This window comes from Bos javanicus, chromosome 2 (genome assembly GCF_032452875.1).
Source record: "Bos javanicus breed banteng chromosome 2, ARS-OSU_banteng_1.0, whole genome shotgun sequence".
NCBI lineage: Eukaryota > Metazoa > Chordata > Mammalia > Artiodactyla > Bovidae > Bos > Bos javanicus.
In genome coordinates this window covers 114,999,154-115,026,346 of record NC_083869.1, presented here as the reverse complement: position 1 = coordinate 115,026,346, position 27,193 = coordinate 114,999,154, and the positions used below count along the sequence as shown (strand labels likewise).

The 27,193-nt window shown below is 41.5% G+C and overlaps 1 long non-coding RNA gene across 2 annotated transcripts in view; it reads left to right on the top strand.

Annotated features, from left to right (window-relative positions):
• The window catches only part of LOC133229869 (uncharacterized), a 44,769-nt gene extending 17,919 nt beyond the window's left edge, over positions 1-26,850 (top strand). Inside the window, exons 2-4 of one of the 2 annotated variants that reach the window (XR_009730668.1) lie at positions 23,128-23,157; positions 24,165-24,342; positions 26,313-26,850. This is a non-coding gene — a long non-coding RNA (uncharacterized LOC133229869). Of the gene's footprint in view, positions 1-20,139; positions 23,158-24,164; positions 24,343-26,312 lie in introns of those variants that run through there. The other variant, XR_009730667.1, reaches the window with a different exon arrangement.
• Positions 26,851-27,193: the final 343 nt, after the last annotated feature.

The following is a 27,193-nucleotide window of genomic DNA, read 5'->3' as shown; positions in this document are numbered from 1 at the left end:
TTCTTATGCCTTCTAGGCACCTTCTTCATGCTCAGCTTAGTTTCTCAACTTCATTTGTGTGTGTGTGTGTGTTTAAGATAAGTAGATATATGGGAAAATTACAGTTGAGTAATTGGCTACATTTGTGTGTGCTAGTGGTAAAGAATCCACCTGCCAATGCAGGAGATATAAGAGATGCGGGTTTGATCCCTGGGTTGGGAAGATCCCCTGGAGGAGAGCACAGCAACCCACTCCAGTGTTCTTGCCTGGAGAATCCTTTGGACAGAGGAGCCTGCTGGGCTACAGTCCATAGGGTTGCAAAGAGCCGGACATGATTGAGCAACTTTTTCTTTGTGATAATAAATGTAAAACTCTCTATTTACATTACTCCATGAACATTATTGGAATCCCAGGTGGCTCAGTGGTAAAGGATCCACCTGCCAGGGCAGGAGACGGATGTTAGATACCTGGGTCATGAAGATCCACTGGGGAAGAAAATGGCAATCCACTTTCCTGCCTGCAAAATCCCATGGACAGAGAAGCCTGGAGGGCTACAGTCCATGGGTTCAAAAAGAGTTGGACTTGACTAAACAACAACATCAATGAATATTTATATACCATTCCTTTGTTTAAATGACCCTAGATTCTAAATCCAAAATTACAACATGTGGTATTTTTTCCCCTAGTGTTTAAATATCTATTTGGTTGAAGTCTCACAAAGGGATAAAAATGAAAGAATGTTTACTTTAAATGGTATCTGTATTGGTAATAAGAAAATTCAATGATATTAGGATTGTTTTAGAAAATCTTTGTCAGCTGACTATCATTGTTTTTTTATCCTTTGGGGTGTATGTGTAAGTGTGTGTGTGTGTGTATATCATGCTCACAGATACTCAATCTACATTGTATACAAGTAGCATTATATGAATAATTCCATGGGTATTAAAATATGTGATATCTCAAAATGCAGTTTATATTGACCCATCAACTCGTTAACTTATCAGCCTCAGACACATTCAACCCTGAGCAGCAATTGTTCATGGTAGGTTATTGCTTGCTCTTCTCAGCTGACAGATAAAGAAATGCTGAAAAGAGCTTTGTAGATTGGGAAACCTATACTTGAAAAAAGTGATATTACTTATGAGGAACACAGAGTAGGAGTTTTAGGATGAAAGTTCCAGATTCCCATGGCTTAGATGGGGGTGTTACTCACCGTCTTACCTGTTCTACTATTTATCTGTTGATGTAAGTTGTTTACTGAAAATAATTTTAAAAATGCTGAAGTATAGAAAAGCATAATGAAAAATAACAATAACTTACAATTTCAACACTGTAGAGACAACTTCTATTGAAGGATTTAAGTTTTAAAGGAATTATCTGTGACTATAGGAATATATGGAGCTCTCCCAATAGCTCAGTGGGTAAAGAATCCTCCTGCAGGACAGGAGACAAGGGTTCGATCTCTGGGTCGGGAAGACCCCTGGAAAATGAAATGGCTACCCACTCCAGTATTCTTGCCTGGAGAATCCCATGGACAGAGGAGCCTGGTGGGCTACAGTCCATGGGGTCGCAAAGAGTCGGACACAACTAAGCAATTAACACTTTCACAGGCATATATAAAGATCCTGCTGAATATGTAATTTTGAACCTTGCTTTTTTTTTAAATTTCACATCATAATGTTAAGCTTTGCCTATACAATTAAAGGCTCTTAAGAGCATAAGTAAAAAATATTAATTTATTTGGCTGTACCAGGTCTTAGGTGCAGCAGGCAGGATCTTTGATCTCTGTTGCAGCATGCTAGATCTTCAGTTGTGGCATGCAGACTCTTCCTAGAGCATGTGGGATCTAGGTTCCCTGATCAGGGATTGAACTCAGGCCCCATACATCGGGAATACAGAGTCTTAGCCACTGACCACGAGGAAAGTCCTGAAAACATAATTTTTTAATGATTCGAACTCCATTATTACAGAGATCTTTGTTTTCCTAACTGATGTTCATCAGGTGCTGAGGACAGTGCCTGGCCAGGTAGGCACTTAACAGTTAATGAATGCTTCTATGTATTATAACCATTCAAACATGGCCCACTAGAGAAGGGAATGGCAAACCATTCTAGTATTCTGGCCTCTAGAACTCCACTAACAGCATGAAAAAGATGATACTGGAAGATGAGCTCACCAAGTTGGTAGGTTTTCAATATGCTACAGGGAAACAGTGGAGAAATACTCCAGAAAGAATGAAGAGGCCGGGCTACAGCAAATGACGCTCGATTGTGGAGGCTTCTGGTGGTGACAGCAAAGTCTGATGTTGTAAAGAACAATATTGCATAGGAACCTGGAATGTTAGGTCAATGAATCAAAGTAAACTGCATGTAGTCAAGCAGGAGATGGTAAGAATAAGCATCAGCATTTTAGGAATCAATGAGCTAAAATGGATGGGAATGGGCAAATTTAATTCAAATGACCATTATATCTACTACTGTGAGCAAGAATCTCTTAGAAGAAATGGAGTAACTCTCATAGTCAACAAAAGGGTCTGAAATGCAGTACTTGGATGCAATCTCAAGAATCACAGAACGATCTTGCTTTGTTTCCAAGGCAAGCCATTCATCTTCACAGGAATCCAAATCTAAGCCCAAACCATTAACGCTGAAGAAGCTGAAGTTGAATGGTTCTTTGAAGACCTACAAGATCTTCTAGAACTAACATCCAAAAAAGATGTCCTTTTCATCATAGGAGATTGGAATGCAAAAGTAAGAAATCAAGAGACACCTGGAGTAACAGGCAAGTTTAACCTTGGAGTACAAAATGAAGCAGGGCAAAGGCTAACAGAGTTTTGCCAAGAGAACACACTGATCATAGCAAACACTCTTCCAACAACACAAGAGACGACTCTACACACGGACATCACCAGATGGTCAATACTGAAATCAGATTTATTATATTCTTTGCATCTGAAGATGGAGAAGCCCTATACAGTTAGCAAAAACAAAACCAGAGCTGACTGTGACTCAGATCATCATCTCCTTATTGCAAAATTCAGGCTTAAATTGAAGACAGTAAAGAAAACCACTAGGCTATTCAGGTATGGCCTAAATCAAATCTCTTATGATTATACAGTGGAAGTGAGAAATAGATTCAAGGGATTAGATCTGGTTTGACAGAGTGCCTGAAGAACTATGGATGGAGGGTCGTACCATTGCACAGCATGTGGTGACCAAAACCATTTCTAAGAAAAAGAAATGCAAGAAGGCAAGAAGGCAAAGTGGTTGTCTGAGGAGGCCTTACAAATCGCTGGGAAAAGAAGAGAACCAAAAGGCAAAGGAGAAAAGGAACGATATACCCATTTGAATGCAGAGTTCCAAAGAATAGCAAGGAGAGATAAGAAAGCTTCCTAAGGGAACAATGCAAAAAAATAGAGGAAAACAATAGAATGATTAAGACTAGAGATCTTCTCAAGAAAATCGGAGACACCAAGGGAAAATTTCATGCAAAGATGGGCACAATAAAGGACAGAAGTGGTAAGGACCAAACAAAAGCAGACAAGATTAAGAAGAGGTGGTGAGAATACAAAGAAGAACTATACAGAAAAGGTCTTAATGACCCAGACAACCACAATAGTGTGGTAACTCACCTAGAGTCAGACATTCTGGAGTGTGAAGGCAAGTAGGCCTTCAGAAGCATCACTATGAAAGCTAGTGGAGGTGATGGAATTCCAGCTGAGCTATTTCAAATCCTGAAAGATGATGCTGTGAAAGTGCTGCACTCAATATGCTAGCAAATTTGGAAAATTCAGCAGTGGCCACAGGACTGGAAAAGATTAGTTTTCATTCCAATCCCAAAGAAAGGAAATGCCAAAGAATGTTCAAACTCCCATACAATTGCGCTCATTTCACACAAAGGTAATGCTCAAAATCCTTCTAGCTAGGCTTCAGAAGTATGTGAACTGAGAACTTCCAGATGGATTTAGAAAAGGCAGAAGAATCAGAGATTAAGTTGCCAACATCCATTGGATCATAGAAAAAGTAAGGGAATTCCATAAAAACATCTACTTCTGCTTCATTGTCTATACTAAAGCCTTTGAGTGTGTGGATCACAACAAACTGTGGAAAATTCTTCAAGAGATGGGAATACCAGGCCACCTTCGTCTCCTGAGAAACTAGTATGCAAATCAAGAAGCAACAGTTAGAACTGGACATGGAACAATGGACTAGTTCAAAATTGGGAAAGGAGTATGTCAAAGCTGTACATTGTCACTCTGCTTATTTAACTTCTATGCAGAGACCATCATGCAAAATGCCAGGCTGGCTGAATCATAAGCTGGAATTAAGATTGCTGGAAGTAATATCAATAATCTCATTTATGCAGATGATATCACCCTTATGGCATAAAGTGAAGAGGAACTAAAGAGTCTCTTGATGAAGGTGAAAGAAGAGAGTGAAAAAGTTGGTTTAAAACTCAGCATTCCAAAAACTGAGATCATGGCATCAGTCCCATCTCTTCACGGCAAATAGGTGGGGGAAAAAGTAGAAACAGTGACAGATTTTATTTTCTTGTGCTCCAGAATCTCTGCAGACAGTGACTTCAGCTGTGAAATTAAAAGACCCTTGCTCCTTGGAAGAAAAGCTAGGACAATCTTAGCGTATTAAAAAGGAGAGACATCACTTTGCTGACAAAGGTCCATATAGTCAAAGCTGTGATTTTTCCAGTAGTCATGTATGGATGTGAGAATTGGACCATAAAAAGGCTGAGCAGCAAAGAATTCATGCTCTTGAATTGTGCTGGAGAAAACTCTTGAGAGTCCTTTAGACTACTAGGAGATCAAACCAGTGAATCTTAAAGGAAATCAGTCCTGAATATACATTGGAAAGATTGATGCTGAAGCTGAAGCTCCAATACTTTGGCCCACCTGATGCAAAGAACCCATTTATTGGAAAAGACTCTGATTTGGGGAAAGATGGAGGGCAGGAGGAGAAAGAGACAGCAGAGGATGAGATGGTTGAATGGCATCACTGACTTAATGGACGTGAGTTGTACAAATTCCAGGAGACAGTGAAGCCTGGCATGTGACAGTCCATGGATCCCAAAGAACAACTACTGAGTGAGTAACACTTTCACTTTTCTGCATATCTGAGGGAATCTCTAAGCTATCCCGTAATATTCACTGCCCCATAAAGGCATAAAGGCAGAACCTGGGTTTACAGACAAGCAGAAGACTTAGGAAGCTTCCTAAGGTAGTTCATGATTAGCTTAAAAAAATCTTTATAATAAAACCAGCAAAATCAAGCCTGCCTTCACCCTTTGCCCACTCATCTGGACACCACATCTTTTTCTTGGTCATGTGCAGAGACCAGAGCATCTAAGAGCACCATATTGATTCCCTTTACACTATTTCTAGGTTTACAGTCTGCCCTAAGATGATAAGATGTGAGATTTATGTTGTTGCACAGATACTGAGTACATTCCTTTTACTGCATTTGTTTTATTTTAACTTTTTGGTGTGAGGTCATGGTTGAGCACCCATCTACATTCTCTCCTAGATGAGCAGTAGCTTGGGATACTTGCTAGATGGTACTGAAAGGGCCAGGCATGGCCTTGGGTGCTAATGCTGAGTCTCTGAAAGAATAGCCCAAGAGGCAGCATCTGGGGCAGAAACAAGCAAACAAAAATCAGGTAAAACCGTCCAGCCAGGGTCCTCCTTGGTGGCTCAGTGGTAAAGAATCTGCCTGTGAATGCAGGAGACACAGGTTTGATCTCTGGTACAGGATAATCCCACATGCCTCGGGACAACTAAGCTCATGGGTCACAACTCCTGAGTCTGCTCTAGAGCCCAGGAACCACAACTGAAGCCCTCCTGCCTACAGCCCATGCTCCGAAGCAAGAGAAGCCACTGCAATTAAAAGCCAGTGCACTGCAACTAGAGAGTAACCCCACAACTGGAGAAAACTCCGTGAGGCAACGAAGACCCAGCACAGCCAAAAAAAAAAAAAAAAGAAGCATGCAGCTAATATCTCAATCTGAAGGACATATGCAGAGAAAGAGAGTTCAATTAATCAGAGAGAAACCAGATGAGTCAAGAGAGTTGAAAGTGGAAGGGAGACAAAGCCCGAGCTGGAAGAGTGACTATAAGCAGCTTTATATAGGCACCTCGTTACCTCTAGGGATGGCAGAGTGTCAGCATGAAGAGCAAAAGCTGGAGCTGGCCAACAATTCAAAGACCAGAACAGTAGCTGTAAATAGGCTCCTGGCTGGCTGGAAGCCAGGAGCAGATTTTACAGGAACTGCCACAGCAGCTCAGGGCCAAGGAGCATATGGCAAGACCCCTGAGTCATCTGCATTCTCTCTAAGCACTTCGAGAGATGCAATGGAATGCTCACCTTTGCTACTGAGTGATACCAAATGACTTTGTATCACCTGGAATTATAGTAGATTGTATTTGCTTGGGATGAACTGCCTCATGATACTTTGTTGCCAGGGAGCTCAGCAAAGGAGAGTGATGTCAACCTTCAGGGCTGCTCTGTAACAGCCTTTCTCAGGTAAAGAGCACTTTTGGATAGATGGCTAGATGACAGAGTGCTGGGTTTCTCTGCCTCAAGGGATCAAACACTCAAAAAACAGTTAAAAAAGAAAGAAAACCCGCTCCACCAGGTATAGATGATGATGAAAAGGAAACTGGTATTCCTCGTTTTCTCAGTTCACTTCAGTTGCTCAGTCGTGTACGACCCTTTGCGATCCCAGGGACTGCAGCATGCCAGGCCTCCCTGTCCATCACCAACTGCAAGAGCTTACTCAAACTCATGTCCATCTAGTCAGTGATGTCACCCAACCATCTCATCCTCTGTCATGACCTTTTCCTCCTGCCTTCAATCTTTCCCAGCATTAGGGTCACTTTCAGTGAGTCAGTTCTTCCTATCAGGTGGCCAAAGTATTAGAGTTTCAGCTTCAACATCAGTCCTTCCAATGAATATTCAGGACTGATTGCCTTTAGGATGGACTGGTTGGACTTCCTTGCAGTCCAAGGGACTCTCAAAAGTTTTCTCCAACACCCCACAGTTCAAAAGCATCAATTCTTCAGCGCTCAGCTTTCTTTATAGTCCAACTCTCACATCCATACATGACTACTGGAAAAACCATAGCCTTGACTAGACAGATCTTTGTTGACAATGTCTCTGCTTTTGAATATGCTGTCTAGGTTGGTCATAACTTTGCTTTCAAGGAGTAAGCGTCTTTTAATTTCATGGCTGCAATCACCATCTGCAGTGATTTTGGAGCCCCCAAAAATAAAGTCTGTCACTGTTTCCATTGTTTCCCCATCTGTTTGCCACGAAGTGATGGGGCCGGAGGCCATGATCTTAGTCTTCTGAATGTTAAGCCTTAAGCCAACTTTTCCACTCTCCTCTTTCACATTCATCAAGAGGTTCTTTAGTTCTTCTTCACTTTCTGCCATAAGGGTGGTATCATCTGCATATCTGAGGTTATTGATATTTCTCCTGGCAATCTTGATTCCAGCTTGTGCTTCTTCCAGCCTGGCATTTCGTATGATGTACTCTGCATATAAGTTAAATAAGCAGGGTGATAAAATACAGCCTTGATGTACTCCTTTCCCGATTTGGAAATAGTCTGTTGTTCCTTGTCCAGTTCTAACTATTGCTTCTTGAGCTGCATACAGATTTCTCAGAAGGTAGGTCAGATGGTCTGGTATTCCCATCTCTTGAAGAATTTTCCACAGTTTGTTATGATACACACAGTCAAAGGCTTTGGCATAGTCAATAAAGCAGAAGTAGATGTTTCTCTGGAACTCTCTTGCTTTTTTGATGATCCGACGGATGTTGGCAATTTTCTCTCTGGTTCCTATACCTTTTTAAAATCTAGCTTGAACACCTGCAAGTTCATAGTTCACGTACTGTTGAAACCTGGCTTGGAGAATTTTGAGCATTACTTTGCTAGTAATGTTAAGTAATGTGTAAGATGATGACAAAATGACAGAATGATCTCTGTTCGTTTCCAAGGCAAACCATTCAATAGCACAGTAATCCAAGTCTATTCCCCAACCAGTAATGCTGAAGAAGCTGAAGTTGAACGGTTCTATGAAGACCTACAAGACCTTTTAGAACTAACAACCCAAAAATATGTCCTTTTCATTATAGGGGACTGGAATGCAAAAGTAGGACGTTAAGAAACAGGAGTAACAGGCAAATTTGGCCTTGGAATATGGAATGAAGCAGGGCAAAGACTAATAGAGTTTTGCCAAGAGAATGCACTGGTCATAGAAAACACCCTCTTCCAACAACACAAGAGAATACTCTACACATAGACATCACTAGATGGCCAACGCCGAAATCAGATTGATTATATTCTTTGCAGCCAAAGATGGAGAAGCTCTATACAGTCAGCAAAAACCAGACTAGGAGCTGACTGTGGCTCAGATCATGAACTCTTTATTGCCAAATTCAGACTGAAAATGAAGAAAGTAGGGAAAACCACTAGACCATTCAGGTATGACCCAAATCAAATTCCTTATGATTATACAGTGGAAATGAGAAATAGATGTAAGGGACTAGATCTAATAGACAGAGTGCCTGATGAACTATGGACAGAGGTTCGTGACATTGTACAGGAGACAGGGATCAAGACCATCCGCATGGAAAAGAAATGCAAAAAGGCAAAATGGCTGTCTGGGGAGGCTTTACAAATAGCTGTGAAAAGAAGAGAAGTGAAAAGCAAAGGAGAAAAGGAAAGATATAAGCATCTGAGTGCAGAGTTCCAGAGAATAGCAAGAAGAGATAAGAAAGCCTTCCTCAGTGATCAATGCAAAGAAATAAAGGAAAACAACAGAATGGGAAAGACGAGTGATCTCTTCAAGAAAATTAGAGATACCAAGGGAATATTTAATGCAAAGATGGGCTCGATAAAGGACAGAAATGGTATGGACCTAACAGAAGCAGAAGATATTAAGAAGAGGTGGCAAGAATACACAGAAGAACTGTACAAAAAAGAGTTCAACAACCAAGATAATCACAATGGTATGATCACTCACCTAGAGCCAGACATCCTGGAATGTGAAGTCAAGTGGGCCTTAAAAGCATCAGTATGAACAAAGCCAGTGGAGTTGATGGAATTCCAGTTGAGCTCTTTCAAATCCTGAAAGATGATGCTGTGAAAGTGCTGCCCTCAATATGCCAGCAAATTTGGAAAACTCAGCAGTGGCCACAGGACTGGAAAAGGTCAGTTTTCATTTCAGTCCCAAAGAAAGGCAATGCCAAAGAATGCTCAAACTACCGCACAATTGCACTCGTCTCACACGCTAGTAAAGTAATGCTCAAAATTCTCCAAGCCAGGCTTCAGCAATATGTGAACCGTGAACTTCCAGATGTTGAATCTGGTTTTAGAAAAGACGGAGAAACCAGAGATCAAACTGCCAACACCCACTGGATCATAGAAAAAGCAAGAGAGTTCCAGAAAAACATCTATTTCTGCTTTTTGACTATGCCAAAGCCTTTGACTGTGTGGATCACAATAAACTGTGGAAAATTCTGAAAGAGATGGGAATACCAAACCACCTGATCTGCCTCTTGAGAAACCTATATGCAGGTCAGGAAGCAACAGTTAGAACTGGACATGGAACAACAGACTGGTTCCAAATAGGAAAAGGAGTATGTCAAGGCTGTATATTGTCACCCTGCTTATTTAACTTCTATGCAGAGTACATCATGAGAAACACTGGGCTGGAAGAAGCACAAGCTGGAATCAAGATTGCTGGGAGAAATATCAATAACCTCAGATATGCAGATGACACCACCCTTATGGCAGAAAGTGAAGAAGAACTAAAAAGCCCCTTGATGAATGTGAAAGAGGAGAGTGGAAAAGTTGGCTTAAGGCTTAACATTCAGAAGACTAATATCATGGCACCTGGTCCCATCACTTCCTGGGAAATAGATGGGGAAACAGTGGAAACAGTGTCAGATTTTATTTTGGGGGCTCCAAAATCACTGCAGATGGTGATTGCAGCCATGAAATTAAAAGACGCTTACTCCTTGGAAGGAAAGTTATGACCAACCTAGATAGCATATTCAAGAGCAGAGACATTACTTTGCCAACAAAGGTCCGTCTAGTCAAGGCTATGGTTTTTGGATGTGAGAGTTGGACTGTGAAGAAAGCTGAGCGCCGAAGAATTGATGCTTTTGAACTGTGGTGTTGGAGAAGACTCTTGAGAGTGCCTTGGACTGCAAGGAGATCCAACCAGTCCATTCTAAAGGAGATCAGCCCTGGGTGTTCTTTGGAAGGAATGATGCTAAAGCTGAAACTCCAGTACTTTGGTCACCTCATGTGAAGAGTTGACTCATTGGAAAAGACTCTGATGCTGGGAGGGATTGGGGGCAGGAGGAAAAGTGGATGACAGAGGATGAGATGGCTGGATGGCATCACTAACTCGATGGACGTGAGTTTTAGTGAACTCTGGGAGATAGTGATGGATGGGGAGGCCTGGCATGCTGGGATTCATGGGGTCGCAAAGAGTCGGACACGACTGAGCGACTGAGCTGAACTGAAGATGAGTGCAATTGTGTGGTAGTTTGAACATTCTTTGGCGTTTCCTTTCTTTGGGATTGGAACGAAAACTGACTTTTTCAGTCCTGTGGCCACTGCTGAGTTTGCCAGATTTGCTGGCATACTGAGTGCAGTGTTTTCATGGCATCATCTTTTAGGATTTTGAATAGCTCAACTGGAATTCCATCACCCTCCACTGGCTTTGTTCGTAGTGAGCCTTCCTAAGGCCCACTTGACTTCACATTCCTGGACGTCTGGCTCTAGGTGAGTGATCACACCATCACGGTTATCTATGTCATGAAGATCTTTTTTGTATAGTTCTTCTGTGTATTCTTGCCACCTCTTCCTAATATCTTCTGCTTCTGTTAGCTCCATACCATTTCTGTCCTTTATCATGCATGAAATGTTCCCTCGGCATCCCTAATTTTCTTGAAGTGATCTCTAGTCTTTCCCATTCTATTGTTTTCCTCTATTTTTTTGCACTGATCACTGAGAAAGGGTTTCTTATCTCCTCTTGCTATTCTTTGGAACTCTCCATTAAAATGGGTATATCTTTCCTTGTCTCCTTTGCCTTTCACGTCTCTTCTTTTCTCAGCAGTTTGTAAGGCCTCCTCAGACAACCATTTTGCCATTTGCATTTCTTTTTGTGGGGATGGTCTTGATCCCTGTCTCCTGTACAATGTCATGAACCTCTGTCCATGGTTCATCAGGTACTCTATCAGATCTAATCCTTTGAAGCCATTTGTCACTTCCCCTGTGTATTCGCAAGGGATTTGATTTAGGTCATGCCTGAATGGTCTAGTGGTTTTCCCTACTTTCTTCAATTTAAGTCTGAATTTGGCAATAAAGAGTTCATGATCTGAGCCACAGTCAGCTCCTAGTCTGGTTTTTGCTGACTGTATAGAGCTTCTCCATCTTTGGCTGCAAAGAATATAATCAATCTGATTTTGATATTGACCATCTGGTGACGTCTGTGTGTAGAGTCTTCACTTGTGTTGTTGGAAGAGGGTGTTTGTTATGACCAGTGCGTTCTCTTGGCAAAATTCTATTAGCCTTTGCCCTGCTTCATTTTGTGCTCCAAGGTCAAACTTGCCTGTTACTCCAGGTATCTCTCAATTTCTTGCTTTTGCATTCCAATCTCCTGTGATGAAAAGGACATCTTTTTTGGATGTTAGTTCTAAAAGGTCTTGTAGGTCTTCATAGAACCATTCAACTTCAGCTTCTTCAGTGTTACTGGCTGGGGCATATTCTTGGATTACTGTGATATTGAATGGTTTGCCTTGGAAATGAACAGAGATCATTCTGCCATTTTTGAGATTGCATGCAAGCTCTGCATTTCGGACTCTTTTGTTGACCATGATGGCTACTCCATTTCTTCTGAGGGATTCCTGCCTGCAGTAGTAGATATAATGGTCATCTGAGTTAAATTCACCCTTTGTAGTGCATTTCAGTTCACTGATTCCTAGAATGTCGACGTTCACTCTTGTCATCTCCTATTTGACCACTTCCAATTTGCCTTGATTCATGGACCTAACATTCCAGGTTCCTGTGCAATATTGCTCTTTACAGCATCAGACTTTACTTCCATCACAAGTCACATCCACAACTGAATGTTGTTTTTGCTCTGGCTCTGTCTCTTCATTCTTCCTGGAGTTATTACTCCACTGATCTCCAGTAGCATACTTGTCACCTAGCGACCTGGGGAGTTCATCTTTCAGTGTCCTATCTTTTTGCCTTTTCATACTCTTCATGGGGTTCTCAAGCAAGAATACTAAAAGGGTTTGACATTCCCTTCTCCAGTGGACCACGTTTTGTCAGAGCTCTCTTCCATGACCCATCTGTCTTGGGTGGCCCTACAGCACATGGCTCATAGTTTCATGGAGTTAAACAAGGCTGTGGTCCATGTGATCAGTTTGGTTAGTTTTCTGTGGTTGTGGTTTTCAGTCTGTCTCCCCTCTGATGGATAAGGTTAAGAAGCTTATGGAAGCTTGCTGATGGGCGAGATTGACTGAGAGGGAAAGTGAGTCTTGCTCTGATGGGCAGGGCCATGCTCAGTAAATCTTTTACCCCACTTTCTGTTGATAGCTGGGGCTGTGTTCCCTCCCTGTTGTTTGACCTGAAGCCAAACTATGGTGGAGGCAATGAAGATAATGGGGACCGCCTTCAAAAGATCCCATGATGTACTGCTGCACTCAGTGCCCCTGACCCTGCAGCAGGCTACCACTGACCCAGTCTTCTGCCAGAGACTCCTGGACACTCACAGGCAAGTCTGGGCCAGTCTCTTGTGGGGTCACTGCTCCTTTCTTCTGGGTCCTGGTGCACAGAAGGTTTTGTTTGTGCCCTCCAAGAGTCTGTTTCCCCAGGTCTGTGTAAGTCCTGGTGGCTCTATGGTGGGGTTAATGGTGACCTCCTCCAAAAGGGCTTATGCCATACCTAGGTATGCTGCACCCAGAGCCCCTGCCCCTCTGGCAGGCCACTGCTGACCTGTACCTCTGCAGGAAACACTCAAACACAGTTCTGTCTCAGTCTCAGTGGGATCTCTGGGTCCTGGTGCGCACAAGGTTTTTTTGAGCCCTTCAAGCATCTCTGGCAGGTATGGGGTTTGATTCTAAATGTGATTTCGCCCCTCCTACCATCCTGCTGGGGCTTCTCCTTTGCCCTTGGATGTGGGGCATCTCTTTTTGGTGGGATCCAACATTCTCCTGTTGACGGTTGTTCAGCAACGAGTTGTAATTTTGGAGTTCTCACAGGAGAAGATGAGCACACATCCTTCTACACCACCATCTTGTAATTTTCTACCCCCCAATTTAAAAGCTGGCAAGATAGTTACATCTCTATACAACTATGATTATGCCAAGGAACTGTGTAGTCAGCTCATTTGTCCTCAAGTGTTTGGAAGACTTGAACTTTACTCTTTCCTCATTTTAATATCTCTAAGGGCCAAATTGGTACTGAGTGTACTAGTTTAAAATTTTCCTCTGGGACCCTGCACCATTTCTTCTTGTACTGGTTGTTCCTCCTTTATTGAACGGTAGCAAGTGTGCTACCCAGTTTTAAGTCCATATTTAGCAAGATCTCCATGGTCCAGACAGAAGTGCCAAAACAGGAGATGGGGTCAGCTTTACTTGACTTTTTATAAGAGATTTAATTCTTCATTTCAAAAGCAGTCTGTCAAGTGTTTACGTTAAAAACAAACATATCTGCAAAATACTATTTGACTCAAATTAGGATAGGCTACGCTTTGAATTTAGATGTGATGAACTGTTTGGCTGAATGAAGATTTATTCAGTATTCAACAAACATTTATTTATTTCTCACTGTTGGCCAGGAATTGTGCTAAATAGTATAAGGTCTGCGTTGATATATGAGATAATCCTTGTCTTCTAATAACTCATAGTCTCTTAAGGGAGACACCTAATGAAAGATTAATGGCATGTTATGATTAATATTTAGGTGTAAGTAAGTACAGGAGGCTTTGAAATAATTTGGGGGGCTCCAGATAGGAACTATCAGGCTCCAATGATCACCAAAGACTTCTACAACTACAAATATGGATTCTTATTTCTTTGAATATCTCAGATACTCTCTACATGTTACAAGGTTTGGTGTCCCCTTCTCTTTGGGACATTTCAATGTCACCTTCCTATTGAGGTCAGCCCTGAGCATCCTGTTTTAAATTATACCTTCTGTCTGTACATCCCCAGTATTCCCTGCTTTTCTTCCATACTTTATTTCTTTTTCTCCAGCAACTTCCACCATCTGATGTAACATATATTCATTTTTACTTGTTATTATTATTGCTAGTCATCTATCTCCCCTCTCCCCTTACTGGAAATGTGAGCTCAATTTTTATGCAGTTGTATTCTCAGCACTGAGAATTGTGGCTTTCAGATAGGAGGTGCTTAGTATGTAGTTGTGGGCCAAAAGAAAGGTTGAAAAGTTTTATTATTTGTACAGTTAAGAATGCATGTAGTGGCTTGAGCATTTTACTTTTATGCTTTACATAACCAAAAAATTTTGAATTGTGGTGCTGAAGAAGACTCTTGAGAGTCCCTTAGACTGCAAGGAGATCAAACCAGTTAATTCCTAAAGGAAATCAACCTGAGTGTTCATTGGAAGGGCTGATGCTGAAGCTGAAGCTCTGATACTTTGGCCATCTGATGAGAAGACCATACTCTTTGGAAAAGACACTGATGCTGGCAAGGATAAAAGGCAAAAGATGAAGGGGTTGGCAGAGGATGAGATGGTTAGATAGCATCACCGACTCAATGAATATGAATTTGAGCAACTCTTGGGAGATAGTGAAAGACAGAGAAGCCTGGCATGTTGCAGTTCATGGGGTTGCAGAGAGTCAGACATGACTTAGCAGCTGAACAACAACAAAAGCCAAAAAAACTTAAGGAGAAAATGTTAGATAAAAGTAGGATAGAAAAAGGATCAAATTGCTTAATTTTATTGAGGGCCTATGACTTACTAGGTATAGCACTGGATGATATGGCAAATACAGTGAAGCTCAAGAGAGATCTTTGCCTTCAAATAGCTTATAATTTAATTGATGGGGGAGATATGAAGCTATATACTGAAAGACAACACACAGAAAAACAACATGATAACTCAAACAAAGGAAAAAAAAAAACTAAAGAAATGTGCAAGCAATCTTGGCTGAGGGTAAGCTGGTTTGTCAGGAAAAGTTTCCTGGAAAATGTAAGACTTGACTTTGGGAACAGGATTAAAGGAGAAAGAAATGAAACCTATGGGGCAGGGATGATGGTGGTAGAGAAATGTACATTACAGGGCACATCACTTATGGAGAAGATTGCAAAACCATGACGTTGGGAGGTACACTACAACATCATATTTAGATATTTACATGATAACTTTAGAGAAATTATTTTGGGGAACAATAAACTTTCAATAATAATACCTCTGCTCAAATCATTGTGAAATGCCCCTTTGGAAACCAACTTCAGAGATTGTGACTTGTGCCTTTGAACTTTCTCACTGGGGGCATCTTTCATTATTGGAAAGCATGCATAATATTTTGGGAAAAGCCAATGATAGTTCATGGTCAAGTTGGGTGCTATAGACTAAATCTGGTCCTCTCCACATCCCTCACAGTTTATATGTGGAAAAATCCTAAAGCCCAAGGTAATAATATTAGGAAGTAGGGCTTTTGGGGAAGTGATTAAGTCATGAGTGCTTTCATGGGATTAAGAGTGGCATTAGTGCCCTTATCAAAGAGACTTCAGAGAGCTCCCCCTCTTCTTCCACCACAGTGAAAAGTCTAAGAACCAGGAAGGAGATTCTTACTAAACATGTAGTCTGCTGGTGCCTTGGACTTGCCACACTCCAGAACTGTAAGCAATAAATGTTTGTTGTTTATAAACCACTCAGTCCCTGGTATTTTGTTATAATAAGCAGCCTGAATGAACCAAGACACTGGGTTAACAGAATGAATGATAAAATCAGGCAATACAGTTTGGGCCTCAACTGAAGTGTGATTTTAAAGTAACGGGCTAGACTTTCAGAGGCGTCTCATACACTGGAGCTGAAGGTAACTCCAAAATCGGGGTTTAGAAATATGTTGAAGAAAATTGTTTCTTTGGCATAAGTCTAGGCCAATTGCTTTGAAAGATTCTAAAAAAAGTCAGTGTTACACTTTAATAAGTCACTCTTCACAGTTGTGAATATGGAATTTTTTCTAATTTCTCTGAATTTTTTTCACTAACTCTTTGCATATGGAAATATGTTCTCTGTTTCTCTATTTATTGGAATTGAACCAACTAGCTGTGAGGGTTAGAAATGACGTCTTTGACTCAAGAACAACACTAGAAAAAGAGATGAGCATTATTGGTGTGGTCAAAGGAGGTGCTTAATAAAAACCTTCGTGCTTAATAAAAAACTCAGGCATGGCTACATCATGTGAACAAGAGATTTGGGGAAACATGGTAACCCATTCTACTTCTGTTCCTTTCTGTTCTGCCATATCCAGCCATCCTCTTCAAACAGACTTTGGCCTTAGGCCTGAGTTCTGAAATACTCAGATGACAGGTGAGCTAAGGTCATCATAATCTCTACCTTCCTGGGTAAATGTCATTTCCATGTTCTTCAACATTAGAGTTTTTGGTGGGAGATGGATTGTAATGACCAAACCATTTCTATTTTATATACAAAAGGGAAGACCAATAATCAGATTTAATGTCTGGAATCCATATAATTGACTCATTTACAAGAGCTTACAGAAGATTGTGACAGCACCAAGTGCTAACAGATAGCATTAAAAAGGCAGATTTGGTTACCATGGCTTTGGTAGTATTTACCTCCATTTATCTATCCCAGTGTGGACCATCAGAGAGGGGAGAGGTAAGTGCAGATTATCGGCTGGCTAGAGTTTCACTTCCTGCTGACAAATAGATCCTAAGTACGAGGGATCACTTGGTAAGAACCAGCCTTGCTGAAAGTGACAAGGTCAAGTTTCAGGAATGGCAGTTCAATTGTCACCCTGGGTCTTAACATCCACAAGACTTACAGCCTGTAAGACATAATGGAAGCCCTCTGGTTATACCGTCCTAGAATTCATATGCAATGAAAGTAGAAACAGACCAGAAAAGATAATTCATTTTCCCAAATTTCCATTTAATTAATCTATAATGGGTCATTGTTGCTTAATATGGATTAGACTTAGCTCTAAGATTGGATTGTGTATTCCTTGGATAGAGTACAGAATATTTGCACTTATATTGCTTCCACTTGGGTTACCGAGCATTGGACTAATTGAAAACACACAGTTAAATGTCTGTTGAGTTACCGTAGGGACTAATCATTTGTAATTATTATTGGGTTTCACAATATCTGTAGAAATATACAGAGCTCAAAAATGAAGGGAATGAGGGAGAATAAAAATGCACACAGCTAGAAAGTGACAAGAGACAAATTATTTTACAGCAGATTTTTCTACCTCTCTGTAGCTCTGCAAGCATATATATCCTTTAGCCATGTGGTTTTAGCACATGGTTTTATATTATTGCTGTCAGATCTACAGTGCATTTTAAAGGCAGCATCCTAACTGGTGTTTAAGCAGGAAGAGACAGCCTGCAGTATTCGCAATGTAATGTAGAGAGAGCCGGAAACAGTGAGCAAGTTGGCACTTTGTAGATCATTATTGCCCTTGCTTAATAAAGTAATAGATGCTTGGACATCTCTTTGAAGTGGTTGCCAACTTCCTCACAGTGCTGTGAAACCTGATACTTCTGCCTTTAAACAGTGTGTGAGAGTGCAAACAGTAGTACTTGTGAATTCATTCAGCCACTTCCAAACTGAAGTCTAAGCAGGGAGCCAGGATCCAAGACTGAGAGGAGGGGGAGGTGGCCTATGCAAGTTTCCCCTGCTGGATGCAGATCTCTCTGACTTAGTTATGCGGACTTGAACTTTACAGAGATAAATGCTGGTTTCCCCAAAGGATCTAAAGGAATTAAAAGAAGGAACTTTGATCTTCATGGCAGGTTTTTTTCATTTAATAAGCTCACAGCAGAGTTTAAGTCAAAGCCAACTCAACCCACTTTTAATAAAATGCTTATTGGGTGACCAAATTTAATAGGTGCATTTTAGAACGTGGAAATATGTCCAAATAACAGAGGGGTGGGGGGCAGTCAGGAGAATATTTTTCAGCTTGAACTGAGATGACTACTCAAAAAGGTTGGCTCCATCCTAAGGCTGAAATAATTTTCTGTTATCTGCCTTCCCGTCCTGAGCGGGTGGTCCATGTACTAACATACTTGAAAATGTCGAGTCATTTTTGTATGTATCCTCAATGCCACCCAGGAAGCTGAGGAAGCTTTATTTCCAGAATTGTATGCTGACCTTGGGTATGTACTCACAATCTCTGTTGCATTTGGAGAGAACATGATATCTGGGTTGCTGTCCTTGCTCAGTTTGCTTGCTAACAAAGTGGTTTAGAACAAAGGTTGACTCCTTGGCAGCTCACGGCCCACTAAATTGTGTAAGAGAGTCAGAGGTCTGAATATGCCACTTTGGCTATTGCTGAGGCCACAGGCCACTATGTCAGAAGAGAAGAGCGATGACGCTCCTGTGCTACTCACTGGCAAGCGGCAAAAGATCGTGTGGTACAGAGAAGAACTGATTTGAACAATTCTCAAATAGAGAAGTCTTGATTTGAACACTGGTCCAGAGCAGTGCAGAAGGGGCTTCCCTGGTGGCCAGCAATGCAGGGAATGTGGGTTCGATCCCTGGGTAGGGAAGATGCCCTGGTGAAGGAAATGGCAACCGACTCCAGGATTTTTGCCTGGAGAATTCCATGGACAAAGGAGCCTGGTGGGTTACAGTCCACAGGGTCACAAAGAGTGGGACATGACTGAGTGGCTGAGCACAGCACACACCAGAGCAGTGAAAATCCACTCCCAAAATGCATGCATCCAAAAATGTAGATCTCCATGCTTTTTCATGAAAAATCCATATTCTGTTGAAGCATTGTTCAACAAACACTTTCCCCAGTGAACGAAATGGCCTATATATCTGCACTGTCCAATATGGTAGCCACAAACCACATGTGGCTACGGAGACAGAGACACTGAACTTTCATTTTACTTATTTTCAATTCATTTTAATTTAAACAGTCACATGTGTCTAATAGATTTTATACTGCACAGCACAGTTCTAGAGGGACCACAGCAGGAATGTGAGTCCCTGCTTTATGTGCTACTTAAAATTGATGGAGATGGTGTCTGCTGTGTGTGTTTAACATTTGGGAGATTCTATTTAGTCTTCCCAGGAAGCTGCGATGCTGATTATGAAAGCAAAACACATTCCTGCAACATGGTAAGTCCCTCATTAAAAATCAGAATGAAAAAAAATGAAAAAACAAATAAAACAAACTTGAGGCTACAGATATTCCTAGAGCAGGATTGATGATTATTTCTTGGCCAAACATTCTCTACGATGAAAAGTGGTAATGTCTCAGCAAGTGGATCTCTCTCCTATTGTCATTCATTTCTGGATACTGGGTTCCTGCACTTTTATCTGTGTTGGGGAGCTAACTCCTTTCCAAGACATCTTAGAAAAACAAAACATTTTTCTCTCTAAAACAGAGAAAGGAAGATGTGCTAGGTGTGGGAAAATGCTTAACAGCACAGGCTTCAACTTGCTACCAAGTCATGTCGTATGTAGCCGTAACTCACTTATTCAGAGTCTGCACGGTGCTCTCTATGGAAGTGCTTATATAATTTACTTATTTCTAAGGCTAAACTCTAGTAGTCTATTTTGCTCATTATGGAGAGGATGATGGTATATTTGCAGTAAAGACAGTAGAAAATATCTCTCTGGAATACTCATTGTTAATGGAAGACTGGATCAAAACTCAGCAATGTTAATTATTTGCTGTGTGTGTGCTTAGTTGCTGAGTTGTGTCTGACTCTTTGCAGCCCCATGGACTGTAGCCTACCAGGCTTCTCTGTCCATAGGATTTTTCAGGCAAGAATACTGGAGTGGGTTTCCACTTCCTTCTCCACAGGATCTTCCTGACCCAGGGATAGAACCCGATCTCCTGCATTTCCTGCATTGGCAGGCAGATTCTCTAGCCACTGAACCACCTGGAAAGTCCTAATTACTTGATACTACTCTCCAAAAATATGGTTGAAGTTTGAAAAAATTGAATGAGAACCAATATATTTTCAGTTTGTTCTGAAGTGTTGACTGCTCAAAGAAAAGCAGATTAAACTTAGAAGTAGAAGAGACTTCTGGGAACATTCTAAAGAAGTTATTTGGTATTTTGAACTTATTTTTAAGGCTGCTTGGACTTATTAACACTAGTCCTATATTTCACTTCAAATACTTTATTTCAGAGTTGATGGTTTCCCTTTTCTTGTCTGTGGCTATATCAGTAATGTTGTTATCAGGATCAGTAAGAGCCTTGTTTTGATTTCTGAGTTGGGCAAAGAGCAGGAAAGAAAGGAAAAATTGGGGGAGGCGGAGAGACTAATGCATAATAGAAGTTGAGAGAAAAGGAAGATGTCAAGGTTTTGGATGATGATGAGGTGAAATTTACAGACTTGTGAGTAACATGGGTGCCCACTTACAGAGCATTTCCTTCCAGCACTGGGAACTGAACTAGAATAGTTACATTAATTATTTTGCATCATTATCATGAAGTAGGTTTTTCCTCCCATGCCGCAGATGGGGAAATCAAAGTTTAGAGGTGAAACAACTCACTCAAAGCACTCCCTAACCTGCTTCCAGGTAAAAGGAGATGAGCCTGGATTTAAAAGAAAAGCCTGCAGAGTGCCAGGCCACTGCCCTCATGTTACAATGTACCCTCAACTGCAGTGAGCAGTGAAAGCCTGAGGGTGTGGGTGGTCATGATGTGTGGGACCCCTTAGAGAAGGATGAAAGAGGTGCTGCAGACAGCGTTGGGTGGGTTCCAGGTGCTCATCACCGGGCCCCCAAGAGAAATTAGGAAATGAATTACAAGCTGGTGAGGAGTGAGAAGGGATGATCACGGGGTGACTGGCTGGTGGTGGGTACCAGAATTTTCACAAGCCAGGAGTTCCAAACCCAGATTGCCTCTCCTTGCGTCTCTGCAAGTAGAAACTTATCACCACCAAGGATGTAGCTGAAACACCTTGCAAATGGGTGGTTGGATTCATTGCTGGAAACGTGTTGGATGCTTTGTGGGCTGGCGATGTCCACCTTTCCAAGGAATTCTTTACAGAGAAGGTTCTCTCTGATCTCAAAGGGTTAACTGTGCCAAAGGATGTATTCACTCAAGCAGTAAGCCTTTTTGGAATATCTGCTACATAGGGTCAGTTCTTCTGCATGCCATAAATATTGGATGAATGCTTACTATGTCTTAGATAATCTTAAGTGTCATAAAGTGTGAACAACTCCACGTATTGGAGAATACTTTCAAAAGGTTGCCCGCTTGTTGGGTGCTCAGTCGTGTCTGACTCTTTGCAACTCCAGGGCCTGTAGCCCACCAGGCTCCTCTGTCCATGGGATATTTCAGGTAAGAATACTGGAGTGGGTTGCCATTCAAAAGGTTAAATGTACTCAATCTCTTATTTTAATACAGGCTCCTCTCAACCCTTTATACCACAACACTGCGGGGCACTAAAATCCTACTTAAAGAAGAGAGTGCCTTTTCCTTGCAGGGTATTTATAACTTCCTCTCAATTTAGGGTTTGACATGGTTGAGGAGAAAACTAAATATAACCAGTGTTTGTATTTTCGCTTATAGGCCTATCGGGCATTGAAAAGGAAGGTTGAGAACACAAGCTTTGTTAGAAAGGCTCCTAGTGTTAATCAGCAGCTGTATGTATCTCAGGGAAACAGTTTGTAACTAAAAATAGAGCCTCTCTAACTATAGCAACTCAGAGCATTTAATACCCAGATTCTACAGGGGCAGAAATAAATCCCCAAAGAGTATCTGATTAAGGAGGGGTGGAGTGGCAGGGCTCAAGGGGTGGGAAGGACTGTGCCCCCCAAATCCAGGGCTGTGATAATCTGCATCAGTTTCAATCAAATATGCTTACTGCATTCACAGGAGATTTACCCAGTCTCCAAGACTATTAGAAATCAGTTAGTAACAATGAAGCTAGAAGGAAAAACAGTGCACACAAGCTATTTTTAGCACACTAAGCCAAATTGTTTTTTTTTTTTTTTTTTAAAAAGGACCAGGAGAATAAGTATGCAGTGAGGAAATATAAACACTAAAAGGAAAAGGTAATATAAACTTGTTGGTATGTGGCCATAGTTTACTATAGATGTGAGATTTACACATACATTGAAGACATTTGTTTTAGAATGGCCATCTTTGTATTTCATTTGTTAAATTCAGATATCTAGAAAGCTGCTTTTTAAATGAATTAGAACTTTGAAGATTTTTTTGGTTGTTGTTAACTAGTGCTGTGGACTGATTTGTCCTCCCCACCCCAACCCTGCCAAGGTCACATGTTGAAGCTTTAACCTTCAAAGTAGCAGCATTTGGGGCTTCCAAGGTGGCTCAGTGGTAAAGAGTTTGCCTGCCAATGCAGGAAACTCAGATTAATCCCTCGGTCAGGAAGATCCCCTGAAGGAGGAAATGGCACCCCCACTCTAGTGTTCTTGCCTGGAGAATCCCATGGACAGAGAAACCTGGTAGGCTACAGTCCATGGGGTCACAACAAAGTTGGAGATGACTGAGAGCACTGCTGGATCTTTAGACCCAATTTAGATGAGGTCATGAGGGAAGAGGCTGCATGATGGAGTCAGAGACAGCAGAGTCCTTGCTCCCCCTTCTCCTCTCCCTCTCTTTACCTTGTGAGGACGTAAGAAGTCAGCTACTGCAAGCCAGGAAGGGGTACCTAATGAAGAACTCAATCAGCTGGCGCCTTGATCTCGGACCTGCCGACTTCCAGAACTGTGTCTCCAGAAATAAATGTCTGCTGTTTAAGCCACCCGGTCTGCTGTGTTTTGTTACAGCAGCCATGCAGACTCACACCATCAACACTGCCACCGTTGTGTTGAAAAGATAAATTGCATGGATATTGTTCAGCAGTCAAGGAACAACCAATTAAACATCTTTCTTCCCCCTCTCCATTTTTTCCTTCTTCCTAGAGGACTGAAATCCTTTGGAAATGTCAGCAGGTAAGGACATCTCCTAATACGTGTTCTGATCCTCACTGGTCTTGATAAAATGTTTAAGGTATTTCCACAATGTGTAGAGTTTAGTTTGTAACTAAAAGGCAAGACCTGAGGAGCTGAGAATTTCTGTGTCTGTGGACGTTTAGGATTAAAAACTAATCCTAAAGTGTTTAAACTATTTACAGTCACACCTTTGTTTGGAAATAGTAATTGTTATGATCTAGGCAATGGAGTATTACCTAGTTCCATATATACAGGTAAATAAGTTAAGGAACTTTTCCCCACATTGAAGAACTTTGAGCCTGGTAATATGTATTTATGATATATTCGATGAATACCCTCCTTGCAACAACAGCAATCAGATTAACTTGAGAAACGAAAACACAACAAAAATAGGAAAAGAATAGAATCATTCTTCTAAGCCCTTCTTGCACATTATCTCATTTTTCTTTGTATTTTGGGGTCAAAATTATAGTGGCAGCTGTAATAGCACCCTGTACTGATCGGGGCAACTCAGTCAGAAAAGTTTAAGTTAAGGGATCGTTTATTCCTCAGAAACTTTAAAATAATAGCTTTCCATTTCAAGAGGACTTAGACCAACCATTCTTAAATTCTGTTGATGCACTTTTTGTTGTTTTTTTTTAGAGTGATGAAGGGCCCAGAGCTGAGGAAGAAATTCCATTGCTATTCTCAGATGTATATAGCCAAACATGGATAAAAACAAGGAAACTTTTATAGCACTGTATATTGTTGAAGTCCTCTTGGTTAAAAATGGAATAAAACAAAACAAAACAAAAACATTGCGGGCAGCCTCTTTTCCTTGATGCAGACCTATCGGGTAGGGCTGGGTGATTTTTCTTGGTCTCTTTCCCAGGTTGTTTTAATGCACTGTGAATGATATTAAATGGACCCATGTGAAAGTGCTGCTTTTGTGGGTCAAAAATGGTCTAATATTGGCAATTTCTTCTGGTCAGATTTCGAATGGATATTTCTGGGTTTGTGTTATGCAGGTTGATTACAAAACTGATCAACAAGAGTACTCAGGCATTTGGAACTTTCTTCTCTCCCCCTTCATTACTCACCTGCTATGATGAGCTGACACTTCCATATGCTGCATTCTGCCTGGATGTGCTCAGATTTCATTGAAACATCAGAACAGGAGGAGAGTGGAATCTGGAATTATAGACAGTAAGTTTTTTATGGTCACAAGAATTAAAAGCCTGAGGCATAGATAAAATAGGCCTTAGGCTATGGTTTATTCCCAGTACTGACATGTACAGCTCTCTCTCCCACTAAAGAAAGGGTGAGTGTTAAATAGAATTGCCATTGTTAAGGAATAACTTGGAATTGGTTCTTATTAAGTCAGTCAGTTATTTTGCAATATTAGCAGTGAACTCTTTTCAATACATCTTATACCTAAAACCCATGATGTCCTGACCCCATGGATGAGAACCCCTGGTGTCGCCAAACAGTCCATGGGAACAAAGGGGTTAAACTCTTAAAGCCTTGAGCCTGGGCTCCTGGGAGTCTGTATAATGTGCCTGCCAGGGACCATCAAGAATTCCATGTCTGGGAAACCTCTTTCAGTTTGGATCCAATCTGTAAGTTAAAATCAGTTGCTTTAAAAACCCTCCCAAATGCTGCAGTCCCTTGGAGGAGGCTGGACAGAGTCTCAGAGGGTGAGATCCCTCAAGAAGCAGAAAGAGCTGGAGTGGCCACAACCAAGCCTAGCCACAGAGCCCTGTCAAACAAGTGCTGTATTTCAGAGGGCAGCGAATGCAACAATCCCAGTAGGGCTCTGCTTGATAAAGACCGAACACCTGAAATGGCCACTTAAGGCAACTGCAGACTGAAGATCTGTGCAGCGGATAGAAAATGCCTTGCTACAGAGAAACATTCCCAGAACTCCTGGAAATGGGTCTTCAGGTGACAGAATGGAACCAGGGCAGCAGCAAAGGATGCACACAGGCATGGCCAGGGACAGGTCCTTCACTTAGTGAAGGAAGGCTTGGACGTGAACATCAGAACTTTATAGAACAGTATCTGATGTTTATTTTCGGGGTGTGGTGGTGCTAGCTGTGGTTCTGCTGGTGTGTGTGCACACATTCTTACACTAATTAGTTAGTCACCTCTCTCCAGTTTTTTTACTTCATAGTGTGGGTTTCATCACTCTCAATGGACTCTTTATAAAGTCTTGAGTAGAAGAGTCTGTTCGGATTTTTTACAGACATATTTGTACCAGATGGAATCAATGAAATTCTTATGAGTCTCAGATCCTCCCAGAAGGCTGACCAGATAAAGAGCGATCCTTCCAGAGTGCGTCCCGGCAAGGCTTGGTGTGGCCTGGGTGTGTCTACTGTCAGCTAGGACAAAAGCTTGCTTGCTTTTGGTCATGTCCTCGCTGCTTATATTTGGCAGAGATAGGGCAGGAAAACCATTTATGTATTCTTTTTTTCCCTCACAGCAGAGTTTTGGGAGAGAACGAATCAAATTCATAAGGACAAGGGGACTTTCCTGGTGGTCCAGGGATTAAGAATCTGCCTTCCACTGCAGGCGACACGGTTCAATCCCTGGTCAGGGAACTAAGATTCCCACATGCTGCAGGGCGTCTAAGCCCACACACCAGGACTAGAGAGAAGCCCTCAAAGAAGCCAAAAAAAAAAAAAGAAAGTTAATACTAAAGAATAAAGACCTTCGGAATAGCTATACAAATGACATCATTGTGTGTCATGATATGATTTGATGATTTGGAATTGGATTAATAATATGATTGAGGAAGACAAGGCTTGAATCTTAGGAGCAACTATTTGGGCAGTCATTTAAATCAAAAAAATAAATTTCCAGAAAGAGGCTACTTGAAGACCAATCAAATACAGGTGAATATTTAAGACAAGGTCAGCGTTAAATCAATTAGCCTCCCAGGTGACCCAGTGGTAAAGGAATCCGCCTGCAATGCAGGAGACCCAGGTTCGATCCCTAGGTTAGGAAGATCCACTAGAGGAGGAAATGGCAAACCGCTCCAGTATTCTTGCCTGGAGAATCCCATGGACAGAGGAGCCTGGCAGAGTCCATGGGGTCACAAGGAATGGGACATGGCTGGGGGACTAAACACACACTCACGAAGCTTTTTCTTTTTTTTCTCTCTCTCTTAATTTCAGTCTCCTAGTTGGACATGAGAAATTATGGTAAAAAATGGGACCTTTTATGGGAACGAAGTGGGAACTCTACTTGGTCATGGCCATTCAGGGTAAACCTGAGTCTAATTCCACCAAGACGTCTACAGAGAAGTGGGTCATCTTCCGTGAGACACAAATTCCAAACTTACTGGGAAAGAACTTTCCTGATATTAATACACAGTTGGAATAAAAGTAGTATCTGGAGCAAGAATTTCTAAATCTATTCCTTATCAAGTAGAAATTAAATGGCTTTCAATGTTGGTGCTCGTTGTTTCTTAGCTGTTTGCTCTGGGAAGAACTTGCACTTGGGACCTGTAACGAAAGCAGGGCTTGAGGGGAGAGTCTAGGGCAAAGCTGCTAGGAGTTGCCGAATGGCCCATCACTATAATTAATAAGATCGCCTTGCTGATCCCAAAAGACACTCACTTATTCTAATAATCCCTAAAAATATTTCTGGAGCGATACAGGGTAGAAATATATGAATTGAAAATAAAAACATGCATTGAACACTTTTGCACAGTTTATAGGCAATTTTTGATCAGAGAAAGGCTAGAAAGAAAAAAATCTCCAACCTAGCCGTCTTGTATCAGAGCCTTCCTTCACACAGACTTAATTTTTTGAGGACATTGATGGACAGATATGACCGGATTAAGGGAAATGAGGAAGGAGATATCAAATCTGAAGGAATATTTTAGTTTTTATTTAGTTATTTATGATTTACTAACATCTCTTCCCAGGTGGTGCAGTGGTAAAGAACCTGCCTGCCAATGCAGGAGACATGGGTTCATTCCCTGGATGGGGAAGATCCCCTGAAGAAGGAAAATGGCAACCCACTTCAGTACTCTTGCCTGGAGAAACCCATG